This window comes from Podarcis tiliguerta, assembly GCF_965153285.1.
Source record: "Podarcis tiliguerta genome assembly, chromosome: 8".
NCBI classification, from domain to species: domain Eukaryota; kingdom Metazoa; phylum Chordata; class Lepidosauria; order Squamata; family Lacertidae; genus Podarcis; species Podarcis tiliguerta.
The window spans coordinates 82,308,226-82,322,566 of record NC_139541.1 but is presented as its reverse complement, the minus strand read 5'-3'; the positions used below and the strand labels follow the sequence as shown (position 1 = coordinate 82,322,566).

Here is a 14,341-nt window from a genome sequence, read left to right as displayed (position 1 = left end):
AGGTATAGGATGGGAACAGGAAGCAAACATTATTAACTAAGGAAATAGGATGGGGGACTTAATAGAAGTAGATAAACGCAGGGATTCCCAACAATGGCTCTTGTAAATGCAACTGTATACATGTGCTTGCATTGGTAGCTTTTATTCTCCTCCTCTTCCTCCTCCGTTGCTGTGAGCCAAGCCACAGTTTAGCTTAGTGTATCATCTGAACCTGGGCTCATAGTTTGTCCTGCTCCAAACAAAGCCACAAACTATAAGCAAATTTCTTCTTGGGCTTATGGCTTGTGGTTTATCTGAAGGAGACAAATCATGATCCCTGAAGAGACAACATACTAAGTCAAACCATGGCTTAGCTCACAACAGCAGGACTGGAGGAGCAAAGTGGCCAGAATCTCCTTTCTAAGAGCCCACATTTGTGCTAAGCCATGGTTTGGCTCAGTGTTAAATGTGACCTGAATCAATGTCTTCCAAAGATCCTGAATAAAACTTTTCCCATTCAGTCTAAGTTACACTTTTCAACAAAACTGGCCACTATTTTGTAAATTGGAATCAGTATAGAACAGATGAACTGGTAACTCTGAAGATGTTATGTATGAAATATGCTTGTATATAGGATATTGTATGTAAATATAAAAACCTAAATAATGATTGAAGAACTCATTTCCCATAGGTATGCCATGAAGTCCCATTCCCACATTTTCTGCTCCCTTCACATCTGTCTTTGTTTCTGAATTAGTTACTGAGAGCTTAATAGCACAGGAGGCCAGATTTGGCCCAGTGGCTGCTGACTGTTGACCATCAGTTAGAGTTTCATTCACAAAAAGTACACTAACTATGATTTCAACTAAGTCAACATTCTCAAAGTGTGAAGCAAGACCTCCTTGGAAGACTAAACCTCTTTCCCAACCAAAGTCTTTATTTGACAAGGTAAACAAAAAATGGAGTTGCACTCCACCTGACCCTTCTCAGTCTGAGTGAGACAAAGAGCATACATGTTCCACTCCTCGTGACAATCCTATTTTGGTTACCTTTTTGCTACCTCCACCTTAATGAATGCAGAAGAGCTAAAGTGGATTTGCTCCCTCAACTTATTCAGTTGTAGCACTGACACAATGGAATGCTCTCTGTAGAGTCTCATCACTATATGCCTTCTTGTGTCTGGTAAACACCTGGCTCTTCGGGGAGACCTTTGAGTCAGGCTGAACCAATAATCTGTTGTAATTTTAGATTTGATTACCAAAGTGTTTCTTTATGCTTTAATATTGGCTGGATTCTCTCCCCCCCCCCCTCTATGCTGTTAGCTTCTTTCAACTTCCCCTACACTGCAGGAAGAAAAGTGTGACAGTTTAAAAAAATAAATAAATACATTTTGCAAATCCAGTTGCCAATAGTTTGTGGCCATGAGCAATTACCTTCTGTCATATTTTTGTTTTGCTTTTATTTCAGTCAGGGATACTCCATTTCCATTTTATTTTTAAAATAGTCACTCTGACAAAAACTGGATACCCTTGAGATAATACAATGCATACATATTTGTGCCTGAATATTTACACACATACACTTGCAATCAGGAAGTTTCACTAAGAGACCTAAATAGTCACATGACAGTTTAACAAGCCTTGTTTTTCTTTCACCCTATTTCCCCTCATGTAATTTCTTTCAAAAGACTAGCTTAGTCTTTAAAACTAAGTCTGTGAGTTTGGGATAAAAGTATATATTTGGTAGGGTTAAAAGTTGAAGGCACACTTGTTCATGTGTTGGAGCCATTTTGGCTCTGGTATGTTATTGTCATAGGGTAGAAATAAAACATGAAGAATGCTCTTTTTCTGCTCTTCAGAATCTCAAAAAGACATCTATTGAGATTTGGATCACATGCAAACTAAAGCTAAAATCAGTTAACCATTTAAAGCAGATGACTTAATAAACAAAACTCAACATGTATATATACCTTTAGCAATTTGTATCAGTAAAAGCCTAATTTCACTTAAGCATATACCCCTTATACTATCTAAGTTGTGGGCCACTCAAAAACCTGGCAAGACCCTGAAGGAACATGGTATTACATCACAGATCTACATGCTTTAAATATGAGGTTCTACAACTGCCTACCAAGAAAATTCAACAACTGAATTTTTGTAGATTAGTATGATTTAAAATTGTCTGTTCTTGGTGATTTACACCATTTCCAATTTTAAATTCATGTATTTCCAGAACAAGAGTCTATACCAGCTGATTGCTGTGACTATTAAATTGTATTGGGTCGGAAGTAAATAAAGCCTTTATGCTACCCAGAAGTATAATCCAAAACCTTCCAAGCCAAAACAGCCTTTGAACTACAGAATTATGTATGCCAAGCCACTCAGAAGCTGTCTGGGCAAGTAAGCAGTATAGCAATTAATAAATAAAAAAATAAGAAAGAAGGTAGGAGGAAACGTGAAATTAATGGATTTCTACTGGTGCTATTGTCCTGAGCATACCCAGCCCAAAGAAGACAAATGGTTGATAGTTTAATTCTTTATTAACAAAGCACACGTGGTAGCTCCTAAGGTGCACAGAACATGCGCACAAACTTCTGGTGACTAAGTAGCTGGCATCCCCTTCCCAGACCTGTGCTCCAAGCTGGACTCTTGGAGCAACAGCATAACCATGCCTCTACCCAAACTTAAGCACCCTCATATGATAGTACATGCACAAGCATTCTGTGAATTCTCCTAAAAGGACGTTGCTGTTGTGTCTGTCTTTTCAAGCCCCTCCTAATCCTGGATCCTGGTCTAAGAAATTATTTTGAAAACAGTATGTTTTCTGATAGAGAAAATGATGCTGAGATACAGCAGTTCTGCAAACCCAAGCAGGGTGGCATCCTTACTGCAGATATATGAATCTCCTGCATGGTCAACAAACCTCTATCTCTGTAGCTAGTACAGAGCTAGTTTCTGGATTATGGTATAAAGTTTCCCCCCCATTTTGTTTATTAAGGTTATACTCCTTCCTCCTATTGCAATCAAGGTGGTTTACAAACATTAAGTAACCAATCAGTAAAACATAGCATTAAAAACCAACGCATGTCCAATAGATTTGTCCACTAAAACACCATTAAAGTATCTCAACTCAGTAGGCTGACCCCCAAAAGAATAAAAATGCCTTCAATATGCACCAAGAGAGATCAAAAGAGAGTGGACCAAACCTCAAGACAGCAAGTTTCACAGCTGGGCATAGCCACAGAAATGTTTCTCTCCTAACCCTCAACCAACCATATCTCTAACACAGGCACAGGCAAACTCGGTCCTCCAGATGTTTTGGGACTACAACTCCCATGATCCCTAGCTAACAGGACCAGTGGTCAAGGATGATGGGAAATGTATTCCCAAAACATCTGGAGGGCTGAGTTTGCCTATGCCTGCTCTAACATCATTGGGATATTGAGAAGAGCCTCCCTTGCAGATCTTAAACTAACAGGAAAAGTTGTATGAGAAGAGAAAGATCTCTAGACTACAGTGGTGCCCCGCAAGACGAAAGAGTTTTTCGTTTTCTGAGTTGCTTCGCAAGACGGATTTCCCTATGGGCTTGCTTCGCAAGACGAAACATGTTGCGCCTTTTTTAAAAAACTTTCCTATGGGAAACCGTCAATAAACATTGGTGCTTCGCAAGATGAAAAAACTCGTAGAACGAAAAAACTCGCAGAACGAATTAATTTCGTCTTGTGAGGCACCACTGTAAATCACTGAGGGCTTTAAAGGTCATAACCAGGACTTTGAACTGTGCCGAGAAACGAAGCCAGTGCAGTAAATCAGTATAATGTGCTCCAACGGCTGAGTGCCCATCAAGACACTTGTGGTTGCATTCTGGACCAAGTGAAGATTCTTCAAAGGCAGCCCCGTGTAGAGTGCACTGCAGTCATCAAGTCTGGAAGTAACTAAAGCATGTGTCACCATAGCCAGGATAGAACTTCCCATGGATGGATGCATCTAAAACACCAGCCTAAACTGGGCAAATCATTCCAAACCCCAGCTGCTACCCTTGCATCTAGGGGCAAATCCAAATCTTGTCCTAGAATTCTGATTCTAAGACTTTGATCTTATCCACATTTACTTGGCTATCTGGGTGATTTCTATGGGACATTCTTTAAAACAAATGTGTTTAGGATAATAGTGTGAGTAATGTCATCTGTGAGTAATGTCATCACATTTTAGCCAGGTAATTTCAGTGAAACAGTTGACTGGTTGAGCACTTAAGTAAAAAATCAGGAATCTAGCAAGTAAGTGAACCTGAATTACAAGCAAAACAAACCCCAACTCATATCACCATGACTTTTCATTTTAGATCAGTGTAGTTACTTTTATAAACAACCAAATAAAAAGGAAAACCTCTCTGTATATTGAATATATTCAGATACCCCAAACAATCAAGTATATGATTTTGAGCAAACCCACTACAATACTTCAACTCCTTTCAGTGAACCCTCAGCTTTACTGTATAACGTTTTGATATATATAGTATCAATACTCCTGATATAGTCACTACAGAGATGTCCATAGAATATGAATCTGATCATGGCGAAGAAGAGCTGTTTTAGAAAACACTTTTGAAAAACACTGGATTTACAAAACATATACAGAATCACCTCTTATGCTTTGCGGTTTGTTTATTATTCTTAACTCAGAGGTATGCAATTCTTTGGATAAACTCCAGAAGAGATTGGACAACTAACTGGGACATATAGAACAACAGGACAGGACAGAGAACCAAAGTTTGTAATGTATTGCAAATGTGTACACAAGCATATAAAAAGCAAAACCCAAACATAACTGTGCTAAGGGGTGGGGGGCAGCCATGATTCACACACAAAATGCACATCTGAAAAGCAAAAAATATGTTTTTATTTCCTGGAAATATATATGCTCAGGAAGAATAGATGCCACAAGAATGGATTGCAGGAGCACAACATACCATTTCACTACCAAAAAAACCAAACATTGAAGATTTCTATCCAATGTATTATCACTGAGTTGTATTGTTGCTTTTTTTGAACCAAATCAGCACAAAACAAACAAGCAGCGGTTTATAAGACAAGGCCAGAGGCTCAAGTTTGAGATTTCATAAAGAGGTGGAGAGAAGGTTAATAGAGGATAACCCGTATTTGGCAAGTCTTCCTTGTTTTACAGAGCTCGAGAATTAATTTTTACTATAGTGTTTGGATATGTCTTAAAAAGCAAATACCTATAACCCTGGATTTCCCTTTTCAAATTTGACACCAAGGAAAATAGTCATTTTTTGTGTGCTTTATATCCCACCATCCAAGCAATCAAAAACCAAGCGATAAGACCCATCTGCTAGGGGCATCCTTTGCTTTTATTTTGGAGGTGGAGTGGGGGTGGGGAAAGCGAAATAGACGATGCCTTTGCAACCGGGAAATCAAAACCCGACACATAACCATCCGACGCTGCGAATTATCATCTCTTCTCTTTTTCCCCTTTTCCCCAAAGCGAGCCCCCCCCCCCATCTGGTGGAGAAGGAAAACCTATTCTAGAAGGCTGTGGGGATATGCGAAATAAGAGATGGGGGTGGGGGGAGAACCTCCCAGCGCCCCCTCTTCGGCCACAACGATTAGAACGCTGTGTATCATTTTATAAAGCTACATTGTATTCTGTAGACGTGCCCTGCAGACGCAGTAATATGAGGCTGTTTGGGGGGAGAACTGGATTGGGGGAGCAATGGAAAGAGATCAGGGCTGCTACCCAAGGAGGGGGGGACACGGTTCCCTTTCCCCCCAGGTTTTTTTCGCCCTGTCACAGCCCTGAGTTGCAGGTAGAGAGAGTTAAGAGATTTAAAGAGAAATTGCTACATTGTAACAAACTCACCGTGATGTTTGAGCAGCAGTCAGCGCGGGGTCTCCGAGACATCCCCGCACGGGCTCCGGAGGCAGGACCCCAGCAGGCACAGACTCATAGAGGGTCAGCCAAATGCCTGATTGCAATGGAGCAAGGCGTCTAAAAAAAAGGAGGGGTAGGCGAAAGATAAAAAAAATTAAAAGGGCGGAAGGCAAGGGTTTAGGGAGGGGGGAAGGTAACATACAGCTAATTTTTTATTTTACGTTTCAAGAGAAACGATGAAAAAAAAAAGCCACTTCCCTCCACCCCTTTCACTTAATTTGCATTTGTGTTGCCCCACCCCCCTCTCTCTTTCAAAATAGCCACACGCGCGCGCACGCTCAAAGGAGAGCCTCCGACGAAGACATTATTACCACGGGGCTGTCAAGCGCGGGGTGAATTAAAGGTACAGGCACGCTAAGCGACCTTCATGATTGACGTGCGTTTCAAGCTAAGCTTCGCATCCTCAGGAGGGAAGAGCTCGGCGCAAGCAGACGGAGGGGGTGGGTGGGAGCATTTGCAGACCCTACGCGGGTGGAAAGCATGGGTGGGATCTTAATTCGAAGCGAGCTTCTTAATAACAACCAATTTCAACTTACGAAGAAAAAAGCTCAACTCGTATTGAACAAAGAGAGAAGGAGCACTTGTCATTTCTATGAAATGTTAATGATTGAGAGCAGACTCGCATGAGAGGGCTTTTGGCTGAAACTGCTAACATCCCCACCAAAGGTTTAAAATGACACTTTTATATGAGAGCCATCCAGTCATTTAAGCATCCAGCCCCAAGTGTACTAATTCCAGCAAGCATACAAGGGAGTAAGCCCTGCTGAACTCTGTAGGACTTGCATCTCAATAAGCACACTTAAGGTCACTGAGCATATCGCAAAACTAGGCAAGGGAACCAAGTCTGTTAGAAAAGTGTTTGAGAGTCATACTGCCTGCAAAGGTAATTGTAACACACACTTTACAGAAGCCAGAACACTAATCCAGGTGTGGGAAACCTTTCATTCTCCGGATGTTGCTGAACTACAACTCCTATCATCCCTGGTCATGGGCATGCCTGATGGGAGTTGTAGTTGGGCACAGTTGGAGTATGATTTGTCTTCTCTTCACCCCTAAATTACAGGACTTGGGGTGTACTAATTAAATTATATTTCCTACTTATACCAGACCATATTGGATTCTATGGGTGCAATCCTGTGCAAATGTAGTTTTGTGTGTGTCCCCCCACCAATTCTTCTGCCTTCTACTACTACCCTCAACTCTTGTAAAAAGCTTCCCTGCCTGAAAAGGCCATCTTCAAATCCCTTTCATCTGCACGTCTCTTCAAAATCACCATCACATCACCTACTCGGCCATCTGTGGCAGGCTGAGTTAACCCTACTGGCTATTCATTCTCCCTTATTCCGCTTAACCTAGCCTGCTCCTCGAAACAAAATAAAAAAAATTCCTTCCAGTAGCACCTTAGAGACCAACTAAGTTTGTTATTGGTATGAGCTTTCGTGTGCACGCACACTTCTTGAGATGAAGCCACAACAACTAATGCAACGTTTGCCAGGGTGTGTATTAATGTTTAGCATTATCTGTCAAATGCTAAGTGCAGCATTTTGGGAACATGTAAAACTGCTCCATGCAGGCACATATGGGACTTGGTGGGACCAGATTAGAATGGCAGGTGCTCGTGGATTTTTGTGTGGAATGTAGAGCAAACCATATTGGTACCACTGCTTCATTAGGCACAATGCGAGTGGGGGAGAGCACAGGTTCTTCATTCCTGCCATACTACACCTAATGCATGCATCTTGAGGACTGGAGGAAACCCTGCAACTTCTGAAGTTCTACGGTAATCATGACATTAGGACAGGAACATAGGAAGCTGCCTTATACCAGGTTCGCCTGGCTCAGTATTGTCAGCACTGACCAGGATTTTCAGATGGCTCTCTCCCCGCCCCCCCCCCCCGACTGAACCTGGACCTTCTGCATGCAAAAAAGATGTCATACCACTGAACTTTGGCCCTCAAAGTGAGCACAGAGCAGTGGTAATAATAGACCCAGAAAGTTTCCCTGCCTATAAATATTTCATGAACTGTTGTGGCCATGTTCTTTCTTTCGTTCTGCTAAACAGTAGATAAATGTTTAGAAATGTATAGTGATTACGCATCTTACTTTGTTTGAATGGGCACATGTGTTCATTTGTTTGTATGAGTAGTGTAATGGATGTTACCTATCCCTTATTTGATCTACTGGCTACACCCAGCCTTTCCTTTGTGGTTTCTGGGAATTTAAGGTGCAATTCTGTACACATGAATAAGTCTTTTGAATTCAGTGAGGCTTGCTTCCCAGAAGACACAAGACTGGACTGCACAGTCAAAACACCACAGAAACAAAACAACTAATAACGAAATAAGTATGTGTTAATAACAATAAAGCAATTTTTAATGTACAACATTCTAGCTATAATGCATAAAACACAGAGGGGTAAGTTTGATATTAAACAAGAGATATTCAAATCAACCACTTCTAATACCTTTTGCAGACAGAAAAATAATTATACTATAAAATTGATAGCAGGTTATACTGCAAGGGTAGCCAATGTGGTGCCTTCCAGATGTTGTTGGACTACAATTCCTACAAGCCTCAGCCAGTATGAACAGTACTTGGGGATTGTGGGAGCTGTAATTCGACATCTGAATGGCATCATATGGGCTATCTTTGTATATATCCTACTGTATCCACGAGGATTTATTCTTTAGTAAGTGTGCACAGGATTCCAGCTAAGAAACTGAATAATAATAAAGTTTAGTTCAGTAGAACTTAAAGATAACCATGTTTATAATTACTTATGGAGATTTTGCTTAGCTGCTCTAGAACGGAGTATTCAATGCCTACTTTCTGGTTATGGTTTATTAATCAAAATAAATGTACCTTATCTCAGAAATACATAAATACTAATTGAGCCTGTTATAGAAAAAATATTGTTAATGCCCTATATTCAGTGCAGCTACGAAATAGTATCAAGAGAGACAGGAGGCTGAATCTGGTGCAGTTTGTAATGAAGTAAACATATAGTAGACAATAAATGGACTATACATAAATACATTCACATAGTTCACAACTCATGCACTTCTAGATCCTCTATCAAGCAGCTTCCTGCTAGATTTCGTTAGTACCAAAGCAAAACAAAAGCAAATCCAAGTCATTACTGTGCAGTGCTTCACTCCCTCAGTACTGTATTACTTTTCTAAAGCCAGTCACATAAGTAAATGTAATCGGGACAACTCTTAATTACTGTTTTGCATGATTTATCCAGCAAGACACACGGCCAACACACACATTGAAACAAGCCAAGGCTTTCTGAGTACAGTACACTATGCAGATGTTCCCAATTCCAAGCTAACAGCCAGACAGGCACCGTCTTAAACGGGCTGTGAGATCAGGCAGCTGAAAGCACAGCTCAGGAAAGGGTCCTCGGCGTACTAATTAAAAACTGGTTTTGCCGGAGAGAGAGTTCTCCTGATTGGTCAAAAGTGGAGCAGATCAGAAAGTAATGGGATGGGCTAAAGGCAGCACCCGTCACCCTGATTAGACAGGTTAAATATGATTGACTAGCGTGGGTAATTAATAAGGGGGTAGGGCTTTCTGCTATGTTTATACCCTGCGATTGGCTGGATTTGAATTATCTCTTACATTCTGTTTAAACTTGGGTGGGACTCGCTTTGGTGCTCTATAAAAGGCAGAGCTGCGAGCGTGGAGGCAAACGAGCGCGGTGAGAGTTTTTAAAGAAGACAGGATTTTAGGAGCTTTTCTCTCCCGGATCATTTCAACGGAGCAGAAAAACCACGTTTTCCACAGCGTTTTTGTAACATATCCGATTGGGAGTTTTTTTTAAAAAAAATAAAAAAAGCTGAGAAAAGAAGAGATTGAAAAGGGTTTTCCGCTCTACATGGCCATTTGCAGTTTCATAAAACAAAACAAACGTGCCGTTCCACTACTGCCGGGGAACTTAAATGCAATACGTTAATAAACGAATCAGAAATCGTTTAACTTTGGACTCGATCGCGGACTGTAGCTTGGGGTAATACTCCGATTGCGCCTGGGGATGCATCTCGGAAACAAGAGCCATTGCAGCCGTACAGTCTACTCCTATGCAGTTCACAATATGGCAGGGTTTTACAGTGGGAGTTATTTTGCTAATGTTAGTTTTTAAGCATTTTTTTTTTTTTTATAAATGTGTACAGATACACTCGCGCCTGAGCAAGACAGTGGGAAGACATTCTGAACACGTTTCGAAAACTAAACTTGTAAAAACAACAACGAATTTGTATGGATCGGGGAGTACCTGAAACTCACTGGTGGAGCATATGTGCATTGCATGCAGAAGGTTCCAGTTTCAGTCCTCTTATCTCCAAATTCCCCTTATCTGAAACGAGAGTTGTTGCCAATACAGTAGTGCAAAAAACGTTGTGCCAGGGAGGTCAATGGCTCGACTTGGTGTAAAGCAACTTCCTATACTCCCAGGGCATGCTGGGTAGGTGGGGAGGGGAGTAGGGCTGCTTATCTCTAGATATGCCGTAGGCATATGCTTGTCAAGCCTTGTTCCACACCACACTTACTGATAGGGAAAACAAGGAAAATCACACCCCATAGACACAAGTGATTTGGATGAGATCTATTCTCAACAGAGGCACTACCTTGAAAGACATCTGGATTCTATACAACGCATGAGCAACAGCTGTACGTTTGCTGTACTGCAATGGTTATGCTGTAAGTAACATCCAGGCTAGACTAGTACAATGTACAGTATTTATATGTGGGGCAATTTTTTAAGCCTTTGAAAACTTCAGTTTACAACATGGAGGCTAGATTCTTCCGGGACACAGCATAACAAGCTTATTACACCTATACTGACATCTCTTATGAAAACAGTTTGTTGAGATTGCTCCAGTTTCAGTTGCCACATCTTTGCTTCCCCGGGCAAATTATGAACCCCACATGTAATCTTGATTGGGTCCCAGTTTGTTTCTGGACACAGTCAAAATTATAACAACTTAAAGCTGGTTTTGAGTTATAAAGTCCTAAGCAATCTGGGACAAGTGTACCTGAGAGACTGCATTTTCTCATATGAACCTATGCAGCAGCTAAGCTTGAAGGAAATACTTCTGCCTTCAGAGAGGACTCTTTTTTTCTGCTGGTTGTGCAATAAAGGTTAATGCTCTCTTCCAGATAATATCAGCTGGGGAAGTCTGTCCTATTTACTCAAGAATTTGGTGCTTCAAAATTTGAAAAACACTAAACTGGCAATAGTCCCATTGCATACTTGTTTACTTATTATTTTTATTTATAGACGTATTCATTTACTGCTAAATCACAAAACATGTCAAAACAGTTTACAACATTAAAAAGATTAAAATCATAAAAATTAAAAGCAATTAAAAAGCAAAAGTTTAAAGCAAGCATTAATAAACCATTGTGGCATATGTATTCTGAATTGCCTATGCAGGCCTAGTAGAATAAAATGTTTTTCGGCATGCATTTAAAAGTTGGGACAAAAGGAACTCACTGTATCTCTATTGGCAGAGTACCAATTCGGGGAATGATTAACGATGCTCCTACCGATGATTCCAGTAATCAAGCTGGAATATAGGCAATCGTACCCTCGACCTAAGTTGTTTAGGGCTTTGTAAATTTATGCAAGGAAAAGGCTCAGAAGTAGATGAGCAGCCAGTGTAGCTGCTTTAACAAAAGTGCCACGTCTCCTTGGCTAGAAGCACCCAGCAGCAGTCTGCATCCGAACTAAACCCAAGGGCAGCCCCACATAGAGCACATTGCAGTAATCCAGCCTTGAGATGACCAATGCTTGGACTGCAGTGGTCGGGCCAAACCCTGTCCAGGAATGGCTGTAGTCCTCTAACCGCTATTATACAGTAAAAAGGAGCAGATAGGCAGAAGATAACAAATTTACAACTAGAATTGGACACTTACTTTGTTGTATTGGTGATCCCTTTTTTATCCTCTTCCTTTCTCTATCTCTTTTTTTTAAAGATGATATAGCTGACTCCAGATTTTTGTTTTCCCAGCAGGAATAGAGTAACAGCACTGTAATGCAATCCTGCCCGCCCTTCCCCCATTGGTATGGGTTAGAATGACCATTATTATTGGCAGGGGAGCAATTGCCATTTGCATTAGAACATATATCATGTGTCCCTGCAATTTGAAGTGAAAGGGCCTTGTTGGTGGTGCCTCCCTCGCTATGAAACACTCTTTGTAAAGAAACTCACCCAACACCCCTATTATCCATTAAGGCCAGACTAAGACATTTTAAAGGATGCGGGTGGGGCTGTGGTCTAAACCACAGAGCTTAGGGCTTGCCTATCAGAAGGTCAGCGGTTTGAATCTCCTGTGACGGGGTGAGCTCCCGTTGCTCAGTCCCTGCTCCTGCCAATCTAGCAGTTTGAAAGCACGTCAAGTGCAAGTAGATAAATAGGTACCCCTCTGGCAGGAAGGTAAACGGTGTTTCCATGCACTGGTTTGCCAGAAGCGGCTTAGTCATGCTGGCCACATGACCCGGAAGCTATCTGCGGACAAACACCAGCTCTCTTGGCCAGTAAAGCAAGATGAGCGCCGCAACCCCAGAGTCATTCGTGACTGGACTTAACAGTCAGGGGTCCCTTTATCTTTTTAAGACATTTTATTCTCCCAGACTGCTTAAGTTCTTGCTATTTTAGTCCCTGTGGTATGGATGGTGGTTTTATATCCCATGTTGCTGGCTCTTTTTAGCACCTGTGACCTGCATTGTATTTTATTGTTTTGCACTTTTTGTACTGGAATTTTTACAGTGGATAAGATTTTTAAGATTTATCGTGGGGCTTCAGTGTGATGTTTTTAATTGGTTTTATACAATGTCCATATAGTTAAAGCTATGTTTTCCCCAGTAGTGATGTATGGAAGTGAGAGCTGGACCATAAAGAAGGCTGATCACTGAAGAATTGATGCTTTTCAATTATGGTGCTGGATGAGACACTTGAGAGTCCCATGGACTGCAAGAAGATCAAACCTATCCATTCTGAAGGAAATCAGCCCTGAGTGCTCACTGGAAGGACAGGTCCTGAAGCTGAGGCTCTAATACTTTGGCCTTCTCATGAGAAGAAAAGATTCCCGGGAAAAGACCCTGATGCTGGGAAAGATTGAGGGCACAAGGAGAAGGGAACGACAGAGGACGAGATGGTTGCACAGTGTTCTCGAAGCTACAATCATGTTTGACCAAACTGCGGGAGGAAGTAGAAGACAGGAGTGCCTGGCTTCTCTGGTCCATGGGGTCACGAAGCATCAGACACGATTAAACAACTAAACAACAACAACGCCAGAGAACTTGCTTTATGAGATGTCTAACAATAAATAAATATTCTGAAACAGAACAATATGTCTTCTGAATTAAAATTAGATCAGCTGTTTATAGGGTAATCATATTAATTTACTAAATTGTAGGAAGGTATAATAATGATAAATAATAATAAAACAGGACGAAATCAGAATATAATTGTTATCAATGATACTATTTCTTAAAGAAAGTAAGAAAATATATAGAGTTAAATACAACTATTTCACATCAAAAACATGAGAGAAAAATCAGGAATTAAACTGATTTCAATGAGAACAAAAATTTACACGGGAGGAATTAAAAGGATTTTCATCACTAATGCACCAGGCACAATTAACATGAACAACTAAAATGGCTAAAACCTGCAATCAGGAAGCTTTCAATTAAAGGTACAAAACCCCTGAAAAGATTCAATAGCACTACTTTGCCTGTATACACTGGACAGGCTGCATGTGTAGGGGTGCCAAACTGGGTCTTTGACCCGGGTCAAATAAAGCTTAGTTTCACCCTTGGGGCAGAGTATATTTTCGACATCCATACACACCTTTTGCACTAAAAATTGGATCCTCATTCCCTGCTGTGTATGGGATGAGGACAGACCCTTGTTTTAATTCCTATCATCACCTACAGCTTCACTGAGGATACCATATATTGCAGCTGCTAGCTTCCTTTTCTGGCAATTTCTTTTAATTGTTTCTTGATAAGCAGATATCCAGAACTTAAAGCTTTCCCCATCGCTGCATCTCTATTCCAGCAAAAGCCGCTTTCTGAGTTTCTATTTGCCGTTCAGAAACGTTACCAGAAAAAGGAGTTGGCAAACCATATATAGTCCAAATAAAGCCAGTTCTGCTAAAGTGCCATTGAAATCAATGGGCATAATTTAGTTGTAATTGACTGTGCAATCCAATACATATATTCCAAATACCGGTAGTAAGCCCTGTTAAACTGTTTATTTCCAGGTTCAGTGTGTATTATCCTGTAGAATTAGAGCCTGATCCTATGCGTAGTAGGGCTCTAAATCTACTGACGCCACTGGAATTAGATGCATTTAAAGGACTGGGAGGTTACTTGCTCTGATGACTGAAATGAAACTTGA

At 40.9% G+C, this 14,341-nt stretch overlaps 1 protein-coding gene across 7 annotated transcripts in view; it reads right to left on the bottom strand.

Annotated features, from left to right (window-relative positions):
- BICRA (BRD4 interacting chromatin remodeling complex associated protein) overlaps window positions 1–10,380 on the bottom strand; it is a 98,251-nt gene extending 87,871 nt beyond the window's left edge. For 3 of the 7 annotated variants that reach the window (XM_083454700.1, XM_083454704.1, XM_083454706.1), the window contains exons 1-2: window positions 10,207–10,380; window positions 5,859–5,987 (exon numbers count right to left, since the gene is read on the bottom strand). The gene's annotated coding sequence lies outside the window, so the exon portion shown is untranslated. The remainder of the gene's footprint in view (window positions 1–5,858; window positions 5,988–10,206) is intronic. The other 4 variants (XM_083454701.1, XM_083454703.1, XM_083454698.1 and 1 more) reach the window with 2 other exon arrangements.
- Window positions 10,381–14,341: the final 3,961 nt, after the last annotated feature.